Here is a 19,246-nt window from a genome sequence, read left to right on the forward strand (position 1 = left end):
GCAGTTAGGGAAATTAATTTTTGTATTACTATTTTTCTTTTGGTTTTCCATTTTTAAAGCTCTGTTTTTTATGGTCAAGGTAATAAAAATAAATTTTTGATTACTTATAGCTTATGCAATAAGACAAGAAGACTCATTCTTCTTTTCTGTTGACTTGGTCTGTGACGCTCATCTCAGCAAAATCCTGGTAAGTTGTTCTTTTCTACTGGCTGACCTGAAAATGTGATCATAAAGTCCAGTGACATACATTGACATTGTATCACAGTGTAAGTCAGTGGTGATGCAGAAAGACATTCTGGACAGGAAGCTAAAACCCACTTATAGTAACATCTTGTAGAGCTGGTTAAAATGTTTCCATCAAAATGGTTCTTCAAGGGGAACATTGGGTTTTCGTCTAACGTTTTTTCACAAAAGGCATTTGCTTTCTATGGAAATTTTCAACTTTTCATCAAAAAATTTAATGTCTGAATACTTTGATTTGGAAATGCCACTGCAGCCTCTCATGGGAATTCTAAGGGTCTCGTCCCGATTTTCCTCTGTGGGCTGGACTCCCTAAGGCAGTGGCTCTCAAAGCTAGTCCGCCGCTTGTTCAGGGAAAGCCTCTGGCGGGCTGGACCGGTTTGTTTACCTGCCGAGTCTGCAGGTTCAGCCGATCACGGCTCCCAGTGGCCGCGGTTCACCGCTCCAGGCCAATGGGGGCTGCGGGAAGGGCGGCCAGCACATCCCTTGGCCCGTGCCGCTTCCCGCAGCCCCCATTGGCCTGGAGCGGCAAACCGCGGCCACTGGAAGCCGCGATCGGCCGAACCTGCAGATGTGGCAGGTAAACAAACCGATCCAGCCCGCCAGGGGTTTTCCCTGAACAAGGGGCGGACTGGTTTTGAGAACCACCTCCCTAAGGGACTATTCCTCTGAGGATGTACCCTGGCCATATGACTCTAATGCTGCACCACAGCATTTCAGCAGGTAGGGAGACCATGGACCCTCATGGGATATGTAGTACAGACAGCCAGCCTGGCCTATGCAGTAGAATGGGGGCATGAGGCATCTGAACTACAACTCCTATGAAGCACTGCAGGGGCATTTCTGACTAGAAATTTTCAGCTGAAATGGTTTGGGTTTCAGTTTTTCATTGAAAAACTGAAATTTTCCATGGAAAAATACATTCTGACCAGCTCCAATATCTTTTTAAACACAATGGGTCTGACCCTGCTCCATCTGACATCAATGATGTGTGTTTGGGCTCTAGGGCCCAGATCCTTAACGCTTTTTAGACTTTGATTTCAATGGAAGTCAGTAGCCTAAATATCTTTGAGGTACTGGGCCTAAATTACTCAGAATCAGCTTTAAATAATGGGCTAGAATACTTTATGGAAGAATTAACCTGATGCAACTAAATTTGTTACTCACATTAGTAATGCTATTATTATTGAAATGGATAAAAAATTGAATACCAAAAAAATTAATAGGGAATACATTTGTAGATTCCCATAACACAAGAAGACTTGGAGAATTCTTGTGCATTAAAAAAAATATAAAATTTCAAGTACAACAATCTCTTTACTGGTGACCCTTAATGGACTAAAACAGTCTCAATAAGGACATTCAAAAAAGACTTTTATATCAAGGGTCCAATTCTGTAGCTTCACTCATGTGGGTAGTCCCACTAAATCTAAATGGGACTCATGTGAGTAAGAACTGTAGGATCAGACTGTAGTACAGATTATTTTCAGTTTACTCTGAACCATCTTTCTGGCTCTTGATTAGAGTTCCATTTATGCCTTAACATGAAAAGATGACCCCTGAAATTGTTTAGTACAGCAAATTGGCATTTCTGATTAAATTGCTTCTCCCACAAGCTCACAGGTGAGGAGGCTTTATTTGGGTCAGCAGGGAAGAAACCCTTGGTTCCTTTAAGTATTGCATCTTTCTTACCTCATGGTGGGCACTCAACCTCCTTCTGGCCTGGAGGAGGTTGGGGCTGTGTGGCTAATTGATTGGACAGAAGTGTGTGGCATAAGCCTATTGGCTACCACACACCCAAATGAGTGGCAATTTGCACCAGGAAGAAAAACTCTATCCTCCCTCTTGTTGGGTTTAGATTAGAATTGGATTTTTGGGACTTGCTGTCTGCATCATGCTAGTTTCTTTTTGGGTACTGGGAAAGTATTTTTCACTTGTTTCGAGATTAGCCTGGGCAAGGGTCACTTTTTTCACCTGTCTCTTAGCAGCCCAGGGACGTGGTGTGTTGGTTAGTTTATAAAATTCATTTTGTTGCTACTTGGCAGGTGCCCAGGCTTTCCTTGATAAACCAGAATCGGAATTGGATTAGGAAAAGGCCACTCCTAAAGAAGGTAGAGAATGGGGTTGGGGGTTCTAATGCCTGGTATTACCCTCCTCTTCCCACCCCTTAACTCTTGTACAAAGGAAGGTCTCTGGGATCCCAGCAATAGTACTGGGACCAAGTTAATGGGGTCAGCCCTCCCCAAGGTGGAATGGATTACAAAGAGATGACTTGCACTGGAGGAGTTATTGTCGAATAGTACCCAGATGTGTTGCATACAAAAGTTGCATCCTAATTAAACTACTTTTCTAGTGCCTTGTTTTTTTTTTCCTGAAGGGTCCGGGACAAGAGATGTGTGCCAAAATATTACCCAGCAGCAGTTCAGCCACTCTGAAAACTGCCATGGCTTACTAGCTACAAAATGCGCTGACGGTTTTGTGTACTCTTTGCTTTAGTCTGCTACTGAACCAAAATTTATAAATCCCTGCAATCTCCAATTGATTGTGTAAATGAGAGGATTAACTATTATTTGCTATTAGAGATCCTCTTTCAAGGCCAGTTTTTGACTGGTTCTTTTCAGGGTCACAGGATGGGTGTGAGTGATAGAAACGTTCAGTGGAGTACAGAAAACACTGTATGCCCTCATCTCTCCTCCCAAAGAGCATGAGAAAGGACAGGATCGTTACACCACCCTTCCCTGCACTGACTTATAGAGCAGAACCAGAATAATAGGAAGAGTACGTTGCATGCCAGAAAGAACTGTAGTAAGGGGTGTACTCCCTGTTCACACTGTGCTACATGCAGAGATACCCTCAGCAATCTCTGACAGTACATTTCAGGAAAGTCACTTGAAGTTTGGGGGCTCATCATTTACTTGCAGGATTGATCCTCTTGCGAAAATCAGGATTTTGCCTATTACATTTTCTGAAGCACTAATCTGTTGAGATGTGTAATCAAGTTGAGTTGATTTCACTAAAAGTCATCAGACTATCATTATGCCGAACATGGGCAGAAATATAGCAGCATGCATGCAAGTGTACATCAGGAAGAGAGTTAGGCACCTGTGTTCGCACCCCTGTTGTGTTAATTTTCCGTAAGGGTTCAGGCAAATGAATTCACTGTCAGGAATGTTCATGGAACCAGCAAATAAGTGAATATTACACAATATTCATGGGAAGTGAGTAAATGATTATTTGAGCTGGGGAAAAGTGATTTTAAGAGGCACTGTGACAGGGTCTTACCCAATCCTGCCACTGCCTCCATTTTCCCTTGTTGGGCTTCTCAAAGGCTGCTCTGTCTCTTGAGTGTCAAATAACACCCCTTGTAAGGGCCTGGGGTATTAAAACAACACCATTGTTCACATGTTAGCTTAAATCAAAACCTCTTTTCCCCACTGCACAGTATTTTTAGCCCCTTGCTGGGTTCAACAGATTTTTCCCTAAATCCTAGGTCCTGTTGCTTGGGATTTCCTCAAGCCTCTTGCTTTTTAGACTTACGCTTCTTCCATTCACTGCAGGTAGCTCCGGACAGCCTTTCAACCTGGTTGGTGTGAAGAGCCACTTCCCAAGCCTTCTCTGATACTATGTCCCCTCTGTATTCACTGCAAAGCCTCCCTGCAGGTCTCTTTCCTTCTGTCTTTTTTCTTACTCTTGTATCAAGGCTTCAGACCCCAGTTCTTTTTCAGCTCCTCCTGCTCCAAGCAGGGAAGCTGTGCCAGGCCCACGCCAGACTTCTCCAAAGCACTCTTCCCTTAGATGTTTCCTGGGCCCTCATCATCTTCTCCCTGAGAGAGAAGGCTCACTCTTATTGGAAGCCTCACTCCTGACCTATCATCATGTGATGCCTGGTCACCTAATCCAACTACCAGATGAAAAACCACAGGTGGGATTGAACACAAATCTCTTAAAGAGCTAGTCTGCCCTATGACAGGTATGCTCAGGAAACAGAAACAATACCATGTGGCCTATATGTTTAATCAAAATTGCCAACAGAGCTTTTATTTTGGATATTAATGACTCAATATAAACAATTTTATGCTGTAATACGTATGTTGTAATAACATATCTTCCAAGGTATTACAGTACGAGTCCTTCCCTTAAAACTTCTAGTAATAGCTGCCAAAGGCCAAACCTGAGGAAAGCAAGGAGGGGACAATCAATAGACAAATCATTATTCATAAAAAATCTTTCTCAAATAATTGTGAATAACAAATAATGTTAGAAAATTGTACACTGATAATAGACAATTTAGGAACAAGAGAGAGGCTACATTAATCTAATTTCTTCTTTGATAGGACCTATTTGCTCAGTTCTGGTCAAGGAGCAGCATGATGGATGTCTGTAACAATGGATCTGATCCTAAAAGGTGCTGAACACCTCCAATTCAAATTGGATCTAATTCAGAAAACCCTTGTCAGTTTTTACTCAGTTCTTATTCAGGCAAAATTTCCAGGACTGTTCTGTTTTTCCTATTGACTTTGATGGGAACAGTAGGTCCTCAATATCTCACCAGTTCAGATCTGAAATAAAAAAGTGGGTATCAGAGAGGCACTGAAGTAGGAAAGAACAGAAAAGAGTCATAAATAGAAGAGAGGTTGGTGAACCTTTTAGTTGGAGAGCTACAGAGGAACAGGTACCTAGAAGAGGATTGACACAGAACATTTCAGTAACGGCAACAGAACTTCCCAATGGAATTATTGTACCATATCATTGCTTTCCTATTTTAATCATTAGAGCTGAGCTAATCATTGGCAAGTGTTTTCCTAAAATATATATTTTAATTCATAAACAAACGTTGAGTAGCCTATGTTCATTATGATCCTTTCATGTTTGCCATCTGTGAACACGCAAACAGTTAAGCTTACTCACAGAAATATTTGTGAGTACTAAGTTCCAGCTTGAATAGTTTAATATTTTCCAATTTTAAGTGTAGTACTCAAAATTTACATTGTTAGTTACGTTAAGCTAATCATGGTAAGGAAGCATCATGTGATAGACGTAACTGGCTACAGCTCTGATCATACAGTTGATAGCCTAATGGAAGACAGGAACCAACACAGCACAAAGTTTGAATTTCACATTCACAATGAACTATTTGTGAGCTATTCATATAAAGGAAAAAATAATGAAAAACTTTGAATGACAAATAAGAAAATGTTTACAATCTGCTAGTAAACATAACAAAACAGCAAAATTTGAGGAGTGGATTATTAACTGTTCACTCTGTTTTACTTGTAACATAGACTATTTTGTAAAATAAAGGATATTTTAACTTTGGGGACAGAAACTGAATATTTAGTTATTTACTGTTGTAACCAGAAAATTGGACTTTTGTATAAGTGGATATTACATTTTTCTTTGTGATTTATCATAGCTGTAGTGATGTTACTTATTTTTTTTACTTCCCAATAATGAAAGCTTAGTTTAGCACGCTAAAGTGCTTTACATATTTTTCAAAGGCCATTCACCTGCATTGGGATTAAATAGCTGGCATACAAACATTTTTGTCTTTGCAGGCTGCTCAACTTCACTAGGGCTATTCACAGCTTGCACTTTAGTAAGGTCATTGGTATCACTATTACACATTTCCTGTGTTACATGAGGATCAAGTTCCAGTAGTTAACACGTTAAAAAATATTCATAGGGCTAGGGAAGGAACTAGGTGGATGAATACTTTACACATGTCTGCTTTATTTCTAGAATGTGATAAATAATTGTGATCAAAAATAATTTTGAACGGCAGTGCCCCAAATCACTTAAAACTGTTTTAACAGGCTGCAGTATGCATTTTCTGATTTATGGAGGCAGAAGTATGATGGGACCCACACCTGCTTGCCACCATTAATTGCAATAACTTCATGTTGAATAGTTACTGGGCCAAAATGTGCTCAGTTACACCATGGCAAATTGGAAGCAACTCCAGTGAAGTCAGATACTCCATATTTAAACCACTGCTACTCAAAAGAGAATTTGGTCACTATCTGAATTGATTCCATATGAAAAATAACGGCCAGATTCCTTTCTCAGTTACATTGGAGTAAATGAGGATTCATTCTTTTGCAGTTAATTGTGGTGGATTCTCATCTCTCTTATACTGGTATAACTCTTTTGATTTTAGTAAAATCCTAATTTATATCAGTGTAACTGAGATCAGAATCTAGCCCTCACTGTATTGTTTAAGTTATGTTGCATGGGTTCCCTTCCAGGATGGAAACTAGTTGCAAACTTTAACAATGACTTTCTTAGTACTGAAGGTGGTCCCCGCTGAAATTATCTGAAATTACTTGGGGAGAAAATATAAATCCATCTGTGTGCCCAATGATCCCTAGTCTGTGAATAAATAGTAGTCTCTTATCGCCATACCCTAATTTAAAGAATATACTTGGAATGTGGCCAGTAAAGTTTCTAATCTAAAGGGAAGAAAAAAAAAGCTTTAGAAACTTCAAAATGATAATGTGAAGATTTTGTTTGTCTTTCTTCTTATACAAGCTTTCTTGCTAATAGATTTTCCTTGTCTCTGCAGCTTCTGTTTTTCTCAGCTTTACATATTATGTTTCTCAAGCATATGATGAATGGGATGCTGTGTAGCTAAAAGATCACAAGGCTCAAATGGCTCACTCTGCATTCTTGTAGTGAAGTGGCTGGCTGAGAGTTGCAGCTGAACTTAAACTAGGGGAAAAGTTGCCTCCCCCTCTTAGGAAAACTTTGTTAAATGCAAAGTGAAGGAGGCTTCACCTTGCAAGCTTTGCTGAGGGCAGATCAGCGCCTCACGCTCACACCACGCACACACTCCTCCACCCCTGCCTCACTGGAAATATTAAGTTTGTTAGGCTGACTTTTTTCCCGTTAGCAATGAAAGTTGACCATAAGTCACAGCACGCCACAAGAAATCGAGCTGTGCCCGCATTAAGCATGAATGGCAAGACAAGGTTATAACATGTAACACTATGCTGTGCCTGCTGTCGTTAGTGGTTGGGAGGTGGGGACAGAGAACTTTTATTGCAAGCTAAGCTCAAACCTGCTTCAGTCATTTACTCTTGCAAAAGGCATTTAGCAAGAATTTTTTATTTTGAAAACATACCACTTTTCAGCTGCAAGTTTTGTAGCTGGGCAATACAGAGTCAAACTCGAGTACTCCTTAATTTTACCTTCAACTGCTCCAGTGGCATACTTGAACATATTCTAGGAACAGTGGCTTCTAAAGCTTTTCAAAAGCCTCCTGGATGAAGTGTTTCCTGTAAATAGGTTGTCTGAATAAGATGGTATGTTATTTAAGTCACGCATCTGAAGTGCAGCACTATTATCCATTCAGTGTCTGCAGTAGCATGGTGGGCTTATGGATCTTTATTGTGATAGACTGTAGAGTAACTCTCCTCAGTATGAGGTTAAGCATTCGGCTAATGGGAAGAAAAATCTAGAGGCAGATGAATTCTTTAACCTACTCTAGGAGCCTGCCTCTAAAACTTTCACCTTATGAGAGCTAGCTGTCCCTCTGTTGAATGACTTTCAGCAGCTCTGTTAGCATCAGATGTAAACACAAATAACTGTTTGATTTTTGAGGCTGACAATTGATAACTTTAGTCAGACAAAGTGAGTGAGATAATATTTGGTGTTGTATATAGTCTGATTTACCGGGACTAACATGGCCACAACACCCTGCAAAAAATTGATAACTTTCTAATTTACTTGTTCATTGGTTTTGGTTTTATTTACTATTTTTTTGCCCTCATTTACTCCTTAGACTTAGTGGCCCAATAGGATGGAGCCAATTTACCATATCTGGCCCAGTGTTTTTTGGCAGGGTGGAGCAGTGACTGGCCTCAAACAAGACACAGTCCATCAGTCAGTTGCCAGGAGTTCTTCAAACTGTGCTGTGAACTTTTCTTTGTGGAGTATACAGAGAGTGCATAGCCTCCTACCCCTACCTTAAATTAGAGAGGGAAACTGGCAGAATGACTAGAAACGGAGGCTATGAAAGCATTGTATTGTCCCAACCTTTTAAAACTGTGGTTGGATTTTAGTGATGTGAAACATCCTTTCACTTACACTGACGTAAAACTTTTGTGTGGAGTTGCTCTTGATTTATCCTACTATAAGTCAGAGGAGATTCAGGCCCTATACAACTACTATCTATCCACCTGTTCTCTGACTCACTGAGTTAGGACTTATTCCAAAGTTCATTGAAGTCAATAGAAAGACGCCCATATGTGACATCAATGATTTTGGATCAGATCCGAGTGGCTACCTTATTATAAGAGGAATTATAGACAAGCAGTAGGACAACAGAGACCATATTAAATAAAAAAAAAAATTGAAAAGGGATGAGTTGAAAAAAAGAAGGGCTAGACACTCAACGGCTCTAAATTGGTGTAGCTCCATTGACATGTATGGAGTGATGCTGATTTATACTAGCAGAGGACATGGCCTTTAACAGGTTTACTATATGCCCTAGCATTAAAACATTCATGCCTCCTGATCTATTACATTGAAATTGCCACCTCCGCCAGGCTAGAAGTTGGAATTATACCATCTCCCTTGGATTTGGATCTGTAAATCTAAAGCTGCTACACTGTTGTGATGGATATAAAGCCCTGGTTTATCAATGATTCATGCTCACCTAATTCGTGCCAGTGGTTAACTGGACACAGTTGTTGCAAACCATATGAAACTGATATTACATCCAAATACGGCTGCCTTTTAAGGTTTGTAGGTACAAGTGTTTTGAAGATTCAGTAATTAAAAGATTTTATATATTGAGTTCAATTACATTAAAAATGTATCAATAGTATCAAAAGTGCTGTCAGGCACTGTCTACTGTGAAACAGCTGACAAAACAAACAAACCCCAAGACAAAAAAAAGTCTCACTGAATTACAGTTTCAGAAAATGATAATCCATTAAATGATCCCAAGTAATCATATAATTTAAGTTTACAGGTTCAATTTATTTCAATGCCATAAGATTATTAAATGTAATGATTGAATTTAACTAATTGGTTTTCTAGTTAAACCTCAATAAATATTGGTGATTGGTAAGTTTTCAGAAATTCAAGTGTTCAGCAGCTCAGTTCAGATAAGGCCTGCGGAAGTCTGGATACTAATTTGAAAATATCCTCTTCTTTGCACATCTCCCTCCTTCCCTAGTTTTTCCTATACTCTGTCCTACTTCCTCCAAACCATCATTGCTTTCTCTGCTGCCCTCCATCTCTCCCTGTGCTGATACCTTTCATTAGGACCTAATGACTCCAGTGTACTAGGAGTTTGGAGTTAGTAAGGAGGGTAGGATCAGTCCACTTATGTGATATACATGTGGCCCTAGAATACACTGCAAAGTTCTGAACTAGGGGAACTTAAGGAAAAGCTAGATTTTCAAATGATATTTGACTTTAGAGGAACGTCCAGACTTCAAGATGCACAGATACCCCCCACAATAGGTTTTAATCAAAGCAAAGGAGGGCAGTTGTGACCTTAAGCTAGATTTAGAGGTACCTACACCATCTGAACTTGATATGCAGAGGTTCAGGTTTGATTTGGTATTTGGGATGAAAAAAACAAAACAAAAAATATTAACACTAATTGAATAATTAATAAGACTAATTGAAATCTGTGTCTTAAGGTTTAACAACTAAGACATTGATGAATGTTGTTAAAGTGTGTCATGCTGTCTGGAGTGGCTCACAACTGTGAGTGTCTAGCTCAGGGCAGACTATCAGAAAACAGGGCAGAGACCCCCAAGCTGGTGGTGTGTTCTATAATTAGATTTCATCAAGCCAGTAACACATGTGAACTCCTGGATCACTATACCAGTCTTACCATGGAGTCACGACAGTCCCCTTAGACTGTCCTTGCCACTCAGACAAACTGAACTTAGTGATAAAAGGTCACTTAAACCAAAAACCACACCACATCAGGTTGCTCCCAGTCATTTACCCCAGATCAATTGATACGCTAGGTCTTACACCAAAAACAGTGCTGGGGTCTTTGTCCCACCTCTTTTGTACCCCATGGGAGGGGAAAGGAGTGAGGTTGTGCTATGGTCAGGGGCAGGCATTTCTCTGGCCTTTTAGTGTTTTACCTTCCCCCCATAACCCCTTGACCCTTCCACCTGGTTGCTTGACCTTGCCTTGAGATGGGAGTTGAGGCAGTCTTAAAGTATTTTGTTCATTTAAAAAACTATTTGGCAGCTGTATTCATCCTTCCACCTTTGTTGGCCATGCTCATCTCCCCACGCCCAATCCATTTTCATTCTTAGGCCCTGATCCTGGGTAACGCTTTGGCAAACTTTGTGTCATTCCACCAGCAAAAAGCAGCTCTAAGCCTGGCAGATCTTCCCTGCACAGCACTGTGAGGTGGAGTTATCTTCCTTATGTAGCAGCTAGAGAGCACTGTATTAGTCCTGGGTCCTGAAGACGACACACACATTAAACTTTCAATTCAATGGAGCTGCTCATGTGCATAAAGTTAAGTATATGCATAAGTGTTGGAGGCATCAAGGCCAAACTCAGCCACTGGAGTCTGACTCTTCCACTTTGCACTAGAAAAACAGAGACCAGTGGATAGTACTATTTGTTCTCCCTCACTGTCCTAATTAATTGATCAGTCCAACTGAGAAGAACAAGAAACAGGTTCTGATTGACACTATATTGTTTTCTTCTTTGCTTGAAATAGTTGGGCAAAGTATCTACTAATGCAACAGCTATAAATTAAATAAATTGAAAACATTTTAAAAAGACAATTTCCACTACTTCTTTCTTCATCTCAGCTTTGCAGGATTATTGTATTTTGAGTAGTCTCAAATGCTGCTTAGATTTCATATGCCGTCTTGGAATTTAGAATGAAATCCTGGCCCAATTTAGGTCAATGGAAATACTGCCATTGACTTCAATGATCACCCTCACTCTCCAGATTTTTGCTGTCATATGAATGGACTAGATTTAATTCAATAATAGGGATTTTCTCAGTAGTATACTATCTTCTCTCCAGCATTAGGAAGTTTTATTTAAGATATTTTGGCCCTGATTCCCCATTGCTCTGCATCTTCTGCAGTCATTTACCCTGTGCAAAATTAGTATAAAACACTAGCAAATCAGAATGGAAGCATTTTATACCCACTTTGCACAAGTATAAATTATTATGCACGGTGTAAATGAGTGGACAATCAGGTCCTGTGCATCAATAATGCATTTGGAAATCTCTATTAGTAGTATACTACCAGCCAGCTTTCTGCAGCCCTTGAGAACTGCAGCATCATAGCAAATGACTATTCTAATGCAAAGAGACTGCAAAATAAGGACATACAAGGCTAAGAAGGGAGTGAATCCCTAATTTGCCTTGTTCCTAGGCTTCTATCTGGTGGATACTTCAACTCAGTATAGCAAATCCTTTAAAATTCCTAGGAGGTTTTTTTTTTTTAATGCCAAAATTCAGCATTTTGCTGGATTTTTACGCTTCACCCTTTATTTTGGTTGCATACAGGAAAACATGAAGGATAGGAACAATTTAAAAATGAAAATAACGCCCTTTCCAGAGTTCTTTATTTCTTCATGCAGTATAACATACTGTATATTACCATATATACTGCCATTCACTTTGAATGGAGTTGAGTGGGGTAACAATTTCCCCTATAAACAAAAATATCTGCTCTATAGATTGTAATATTCACTTTAAAATTATTTTTATTATGTCTAAAATGGCCTTCCGGTTCAGGAATCTACTACTGAGGTGTCACTGTTTTAGCTCTAATGGTCACATGATTGCTTTAGCCACTATGAAAGCTCCAGCAGTTGCAGTACCTTAGACGCATGGAAATGAAAGCCATCCTGACGTTCAGTATTTTCTGGTTTCAGAGTAGCAGCCGTGTTAGTCTGTATTCGCAAAAAGAAAAGGAGTACTTGTGGCACCTTAGAGACTAACAAATTTATTAGAGCATAAGCTTTCGTGAGCTACAGCTCACTTCATCGGATGCATTTGGTGGAAAAAACAGAGGAGAGATTTATATACACACACACAGAGAACATTAAACAATGGGTTTATCATACACACTGTAAGGAGAGTGATCACTTAAGATAAGCCATCACCAACAGCAGGGGGGGGAAGGAGGAAAACCTTTCATGGTGACAAGCAGGTAGGCTAATTCCAGCAGTTAACAAGAATATCAGAGGAACAGTGGGGGGTGGGGTGGGAGGGAGAAATACCATGGGGAAATAGTTTTACTTTGTGTAATGACTCATCCATTCCCAGTCTCTATTCAAGCCTAAGTTAATTGTATCCAGTTTGCAAATTAATTCCAATTCAGCAGTCTCTCGTTGGAGTCTGTTTTTGAAGCTTTTTTGTTGAAGTATAGCCACTCTTAGGTCTGTGATCGAGTGGCCAGAGAGATTGAAGTGTTCTCCAACTGGTTTTTGAATGTTATAATTCTTGACGTCTGATTTGTGTCCATTCATTCTTTTACGTAGAGACTGTCCAGTTTGGCCAATGTACATGGCAGAGGGGCATTGCTGGCACATGATGGCATATATCACATTGGTAGATGCACAGGTGAACGAGCCTCTGATAGTGTGGCTGATGTGATTAGGCCCTATGATGGTATCCCCTGAATAGATATGTGGACAGAGTTGGCAACGGGCTTTGTTGCAAGGATAGGTTCCTGGGTTAGTGGTTCTGTTGTGTGGTGTGTGGTTGCTGGTGAGTATTTGCTTCAGATTGGGGGGCTGTCTGTAAGCAAGGACTGGTCTGTCTCCCAAGATCTGAGAGAGCGATGGCTCGTCCTTCAGGATAGGTTGTAGATCCTTGATGATGCGTTGGAGGGGTTTTAGTTGGGGGCTGAAGGTGATGGCTAGTGGCGTTCTGTTGTTTTCTTTGTTGGGCCTGTCCTGTAGTAGGTGACTTCTGGGTACTCTTCTGGCTCTGTCAATCTGTTTCTTCACTTCAGCAGGTGGGTATTGTAGTTGTAGGAATGCATGATAGAGATCTTGTAGGTGTTTGTCTCTGTCTGAGGGGTTGGAGCAAATGCGGTTATATCGTAGCGCTTGGCTGTAGACAATGGATCGAGTGGTATGATCTGGATGAAAGCTAGAGGCATGTAGGTAGGAATAGCGGTCAGTAGGTTTCCGATATAGGGTGGTGTTTATGTGACCATCGCTTATTAGCACCGTAGTGTCCAGGAAGTGGATCTCTTGTGTGGACTGGTCCAGGCTGAGGTTGATGGTGGGATGGAAATTGTTGAAATCATGGTGGAATTCCTCAAGAGCTTCTTTTCCATGGGTCCAGATGATGAAGATGTCATCAATGTAGCGCAAGTAGAGTAAGGGCATTAGGGGACGAGAGCTGAGGAAGCGTTGTTCTAAGTCGGCCATAAAAATGTTGGCATACTGTGGGGCCATGCGGGTACCCATCGCAGTGCCGCTGATTTGAAGGTATACATTGTCACCAAATGTGAAATAGTTATGGGTCAGGACAAAGTCACAAAGTTCTGCCACCAGGTTAGCCGTGACAGTATCGGGGATACTGTTCCTGACGGCTTGTAGTCCATCTTTGTGTGGAATGTTGGTGTAGAGGGCTTCTACATCCATAGTGGCTAGGATGGTGTTTTTAGGAAGATCACCAATGGACTGTAGTTTCCTCAGGAAATCGGTGGTGTCTCGAAGATAGCTGGGAGTGCTGGTAATGAAGGGCCTGAGGAGGGAGTCTACATAGCCAGACAATCCTGCTGTCAGGGTGCCAATGCCTGAGATGATGGGGCGTCCAGGATTTCCAGGTTTATGGATCTTGGGTAGCAGATAGAATACCCCAGGTCGGGGCTCCAGGGGTGTGTCTGTGCGGATTTGTTCTTGTGCTTTTTCAGGGAGTTTCTTGAGCAAATGCTGTAGTTTCTTTTGGTAACTCTCAGTGGGATCAGAGGGTAATGGCTTGTAGAAAGTGGTGTTGGAGAGCTGCCTAGTAGCCTCTTGTTCATACTCTGACCTATTCATGATGACGACAGCACCAGCCTTTTTGATTATGATGTCAGAGTTGTTTCTGAGGCTGTGGATGGCACTGTGTTCTGCATGGCTGAGGTTATGGGGTAAGCGATGCTGCTTTTCCACAATTTCAGCTCGTGCACGTCGGCGGAAGCAGTCTATGTAGAAATCCAGGCTGCTGTTTCGACCTTCAGGAGGAGTCCACCTAGAATCCTTCTTTTTGTAGTGTTGGCAGGAAGGTCTCTGTGGGTTAATATGTTGGTCAGAGGTGTGTTGGAAATATTCCTTGAGTCTGAGACGTCGAAAATAGGATTCTAGGTCACCACAGAACTGTATCATGTTCGTGGGGGTGGAGGGGCAAAAGGAGAGGCCCCGAGATAGGACAGATTCTTCCGCTGGGCTAAGAGTATAGTTGGATAGATTAACAATATTGCTGGGTGGGTTACGGGAACCATTGTTGTGGCCCCTTGTGGCATATAGTAGTTTAGTTCATATAGAACATATAGAAGTGAGCTGTAGCTCACGAAAGCTTATGCTCTAATAAATTTGTTAGTCTCTAAGGTGCCACAAGTACTCCTTTTCTTTTTCAGTATTTTCTGTGACTGATTATGTTCTGATATACCCAGTGTAACTCTATTGGAGGCTCTGTTTAAGCCTAACCTGTCTGGCAGAGTATTATGGAACAAAGAATATTTATTCTTCCTATACCATATTTTACTAAAATCAGTGGGGCAGGCATTATATTATTATTATTTAACATTTATATTATGGTAGCCCTAAGAGGCCTCCATTAGGTTATGGCTTTATTGTGTTGGCCACTGTGCAAATTTATATGCCCATATTGGTAACCCCTTATCTCAGACTGGTGAGTTATAACTCTGCCAAATCAATAAGACAATGTGGGTGAGTAACTGCTCACCAGTGGGAGCAAAGGGCTCAAAGGGCCCACAGTAAATGCAGCTTCTGCCCTAAAAACCTTATGGTGAATTATTCTATGTAAAGAAAATAATCTTATATAATAATGTAATGTAATAACCATGAAATCTGAAAGGTAATTTTTCCTAGTATTGCAACCAAGGTTTTAAAATTGGATTATAAATTTGATTTCATGATAATCTGTTAATATCCTTGCTAGTTACACTGGGCATTGCTAATATAGCCTTCACTAGCCCATGGCACTATGTAAGAACACTGCAGCCATATTTTCAATATTAGCATTTAAATTGTTCCAGTTTTGAAGTTCATATGTCATTGAGGTGAATGGGATGAGTGGGTGTACACTTGAGTGATGTAAAGGGAATATTTATAGCGGTGTATTTATAGACACACTAAAACTGCTACTATTGTTTGAATGTAGGTTGTTTTCCACAAGACTAGGTTAACAAAGCAGCTGCTCATGAGTTTGTATTATATTGACTGTATCTTGGGAAATGCCTGAAATGTTGTTTTCAAATGAAAATGCAGACTTTACAGAATATTGCAGAATACAACAAAATTATAGAGAGACCCTACAGTCTCAAAGTGTCTGCAATTTGTCGATGGTTAAATTTTTCCCCTGTTCCTGATGTTATAGCAGTGGTTCTTAGAGAGATGTGTGTTTCATCTGTTTCTGTTCTGTTTCCATCATGCAAACTGTCCCAGCAGCATTTGGAGATCAGCAACTCTTGTGCTTGTCAGGCTGCATGGAGAGAACGTGCATTGATATGTCACAAAGAGTTTTGATAGGCTTAGCTAAAAATCTTAAGCTCTGATCATGAGAAGAAAACCATGTGGGCAGACATCTGTGTCCATGCAGATCTGTGCAGGTGAAAAGGTCCATTCAGATAGTTATCTTTGCTGGATCAGGGCGTTGGTTACTTACTTAATAATGCTCAAAGAAATGTTGTCAATCTCTAATTACTTGATTATGATACAACCAATGTTTTTCTCAAATATACTCTAAAATGAATGTTAGTTACATGACCAGTTTCAAAGATCAACTGCATTTGAATTAAAAAGACAAAGTGTGGCAAAGTATTTTACAGCACGGAAAGAGATCATTTTCTCAACCTTGCCTCACTCAGAAAAGGGTAAATGAGTTTTCCTTAAATTTTCATCAATAAATAATGACCTTTCTACTAAAGCCAAACATGGGAAACTTCAAACCAAGAGGAAATCTGTTTTGGAAAGTGAATGAGTGAGTGAAAAGAGGGGTTATTGATTTAAGCTGTTTTGCAACCATGCCAAGTGAATACTATGACATCAAACACATCACTGTGTTGTTCTCCTTTCTACTGCTGTTCTCATTCTGTTATGCAATATTACTGACATAGACTGTGCGCTGGGTACTGCTGTTGCCACTCTGGCATGTGCTCTTCAGGGCTCCCTGAAGCATTCTGTGCCTTGCCAGAGACGCATCCAAAATACCTCTTGGTCATGCTACTACAATGGAGCCACTCCACAGACACCCCAATGTTGGCTGTGCCATTGACAGCCACAACAGAAGCCTAGTTTCTTAATGACAGAAGCTGGCACTCTGCTGCAATAAGGAATCGTGTATAATTCTGATAGCGAATTATAATCTTATAATAATAAAACGATGTTATGAAAAGCAGCTCTTCTGGTGAAGCAGGGACTATAAAGAGTTTCTTGACATTATTCTGGGAACTAAACTTGAATGGATATGTGTTTTGACATTTAGGGAACTGTGACACTGATGGAAACTGATGGAGCCAATGTCAGAAAGACACTAGCTGCAGGAGGATACCCAGCAAATTAATAGGCTGATTTTAAGAAACCCCATCCCCAGAGGCAAAGGATGTAAACAGAAGACTGGAAAACAGAAAGAGAAGACAAAGGGAAAAAATCTTTCCAGTTCTTTCTTTAAAAAAAGAGGTTCACGTCCTTTAAAGAAGCCAACAAGAGAAGGTCTATAGGTGGAGCAGATGCAGCCTGGAGAAGAATTTGTTTTTAAAGTGAAATGTGAGCATTCACCTTGTCTTCCATTCCTGTTATTAAAAAGAATAACCTTGTTAATAACATTGAATAGTTCATTATTAGTCAATCTCCATGCAGGATAATTGATTTTTGCTATATTCTTAATCTCCACATCCAGTTGCACTGTGATCTGGTTAGAATACACAACACAATTGCCTGTATGTCCACCGAGCAGTATTAGAAAAAACAAAAATATAAAATACAGATTTTTACTATAAGAGCAAACACTTTTCCTGTATTTACCTCAAGCATTTTTCTAAGCATGTTCTACCTACATATTTATAAAGTGTGTTTATACACAACTGTCCAAATAAAAGGGCTATAGTAGGAATTCAACCATAATTACACACTTGTGTGTCTAATGGTTTGGCCATTTTGAACTGTGTCAAATAACATTATATTTGTCCTTAATACTTGATAGGTAAAGGATTGATGATAGTTGTGTAGCTTAAAGCTTTCTTAAATAATATAACTCTCTTAAATAATTCAGTGCCAGAGCTTCAACATTACTGAGGTTTATTAGCTTTTTCTTCACCAAGTAAGTTATAACATTTACATATTTTACTACATGTCATGACTGCCTTTGTACTGAATGAAATAGCAAAATGCCTGTAACGCTAGTCATGGGAGCCTTCACCTCAACTATGGTTTGGTGCAAAAACAAAATAAAAATCTCACAATCCTCGCACAAAACCAGAAGAAGCTATTGTGGAAAATAAAATATTGAAAATTAACTGGAAAGATTTTTTTTTTAATTAAAATGACTTGGCTCTGGTTTTTTTGCGGGGGGGGGGAGAGTTTTGGGGTTTTGTTATTTTTTGGTTATTTTTTGGTTCTCTGTTGGAACATTTCCATTGATAGCGTTGCTAAGTGTATTCTATTTACAAATATAAACACTTGGTTTTGATCAGCAAAAATGCATCAGCACACTTGAACAGTGTCAATGATGACATAATTACACTTGCAATTTCCTCTCTGTAATGATTTTTAAATGTCAGCAGTCATTTTTTGTCTAATTGTAGCCTGCATGTCAGCACTTCCTCTTAAAACAGCATGTTCCTCTCTGCTGGAATTTCACACCTCTCCACTCACTTACTTACTTCACCAGTGAAGATAATGAGGATGATATAGGGCTTCAGGATATTTTCACTTCTGCTCCGTTTTACCATCTAACATCAAACAGGCACAATGAGATTTTTTTTTTTATATACAGAGTTTTAGCATTTAGCCACTAAATAATATTTGATTTACTGAAGCCAAAAAATAGTGTTCTTTTTCTGGCTCCTTGCCTGTGCTTGCTTAATACTCCATGTGGTGGGGCGAGTGTCCCACCCTCCTGTGAGAGTGGGCAAAGACAGGCCAGAGAGGCTGCGCAAAGTGGTAGCCAATCAGGGAGGGCCTGTTGGAGAGGCAGTCAGGGTTGGGTAAGAGGTGGCCAATCAGAGCCGGACTCAGTCCTCTGTAAAGGCTGCCCATGATAGCAGCAGTCAGTTGCTCCCAGACCTCCAGCAGGGACGGTCTGTCTCCCTCCTGAGCAAGAAGACCAGCACCTAGGACAGCACAGTCTTGGGCAGACTCAGGGGAGCATAGGAGAGCTCCAGCCTGTTACCGGCTAGGCTGTGGGCCCTGACCAAAAGGTCCTAGAGGGTGCAAAGGGGTCAGAGGGGAAGTGACCCAGGGAGAGTGGACAGATGAGGGGAGAGAAGGAGGGCAGGGAGGCTGTCACTAGAGGGTCCCTGGCTTGGGACCCAGAGTAATGGGTGGGCCTGGGTCCCCCCCCATTATCTTGCAGCTGGCTGTGGGAAGTAGCCATAACAGACTGCACCAGACCCCTGAGGGAAGGGGTTAGACTTTGGGGTGTGGTTGGCCACTGCAGCAGGGGCGAACCAGGAGACTGCTGTTAACCTTCCCCCCCCCCCCTCCTGCCAGAAGGGGGTGAGCAAGGACTAAGGGACGCTGCTGGAGGGCAGTGTCCTGAAGAGGATGCTGCCAAGCGGGGAGCAACGTGGGTCCAGACACCAACGGAGGGTGAAAG

At 40.8% G+C, this 19,246-nt stretch overlaps 2 long non-coding RNA genes across 2 annotated transcripts in view; both read left to right on the plus strand.

Annotated features, from left to right (window-relative positions):
• LOC119860968 overlaps positions 1–19,246 on the plus strand; it is a 154,632-nt gene that overhangs the window by 129,485 nt on the left and 5,901 nt on the right. The window lies entirely within an intron of this gene.
• Positions 104–17,918, plus strand: LOC122455767. Its single transcript, XR_006274226.1, has 3 exons — positions 104–187; positions 2,286–2,351; positions 16,916–17,918. It is a non-coding gene; the product is annotated as an uncharacterized LOC122455767 (long non-coding RNA).

The sequence above is a fragment of the Dermochelys coriacea genome, chromosome 9, assembly GCF_009764565.3.
Source record: "Dermochelys coriacea isolate rDerCor1 chromosome 9, rDerCor1.pri.v4, whole genome shotgun sequence".
NCBI classification, from domain to species: Eukaryota; Metazoa; Chordata; order Testudines; family Dermochelyidae; genus Dermochelys; species Dermochelys coriacea.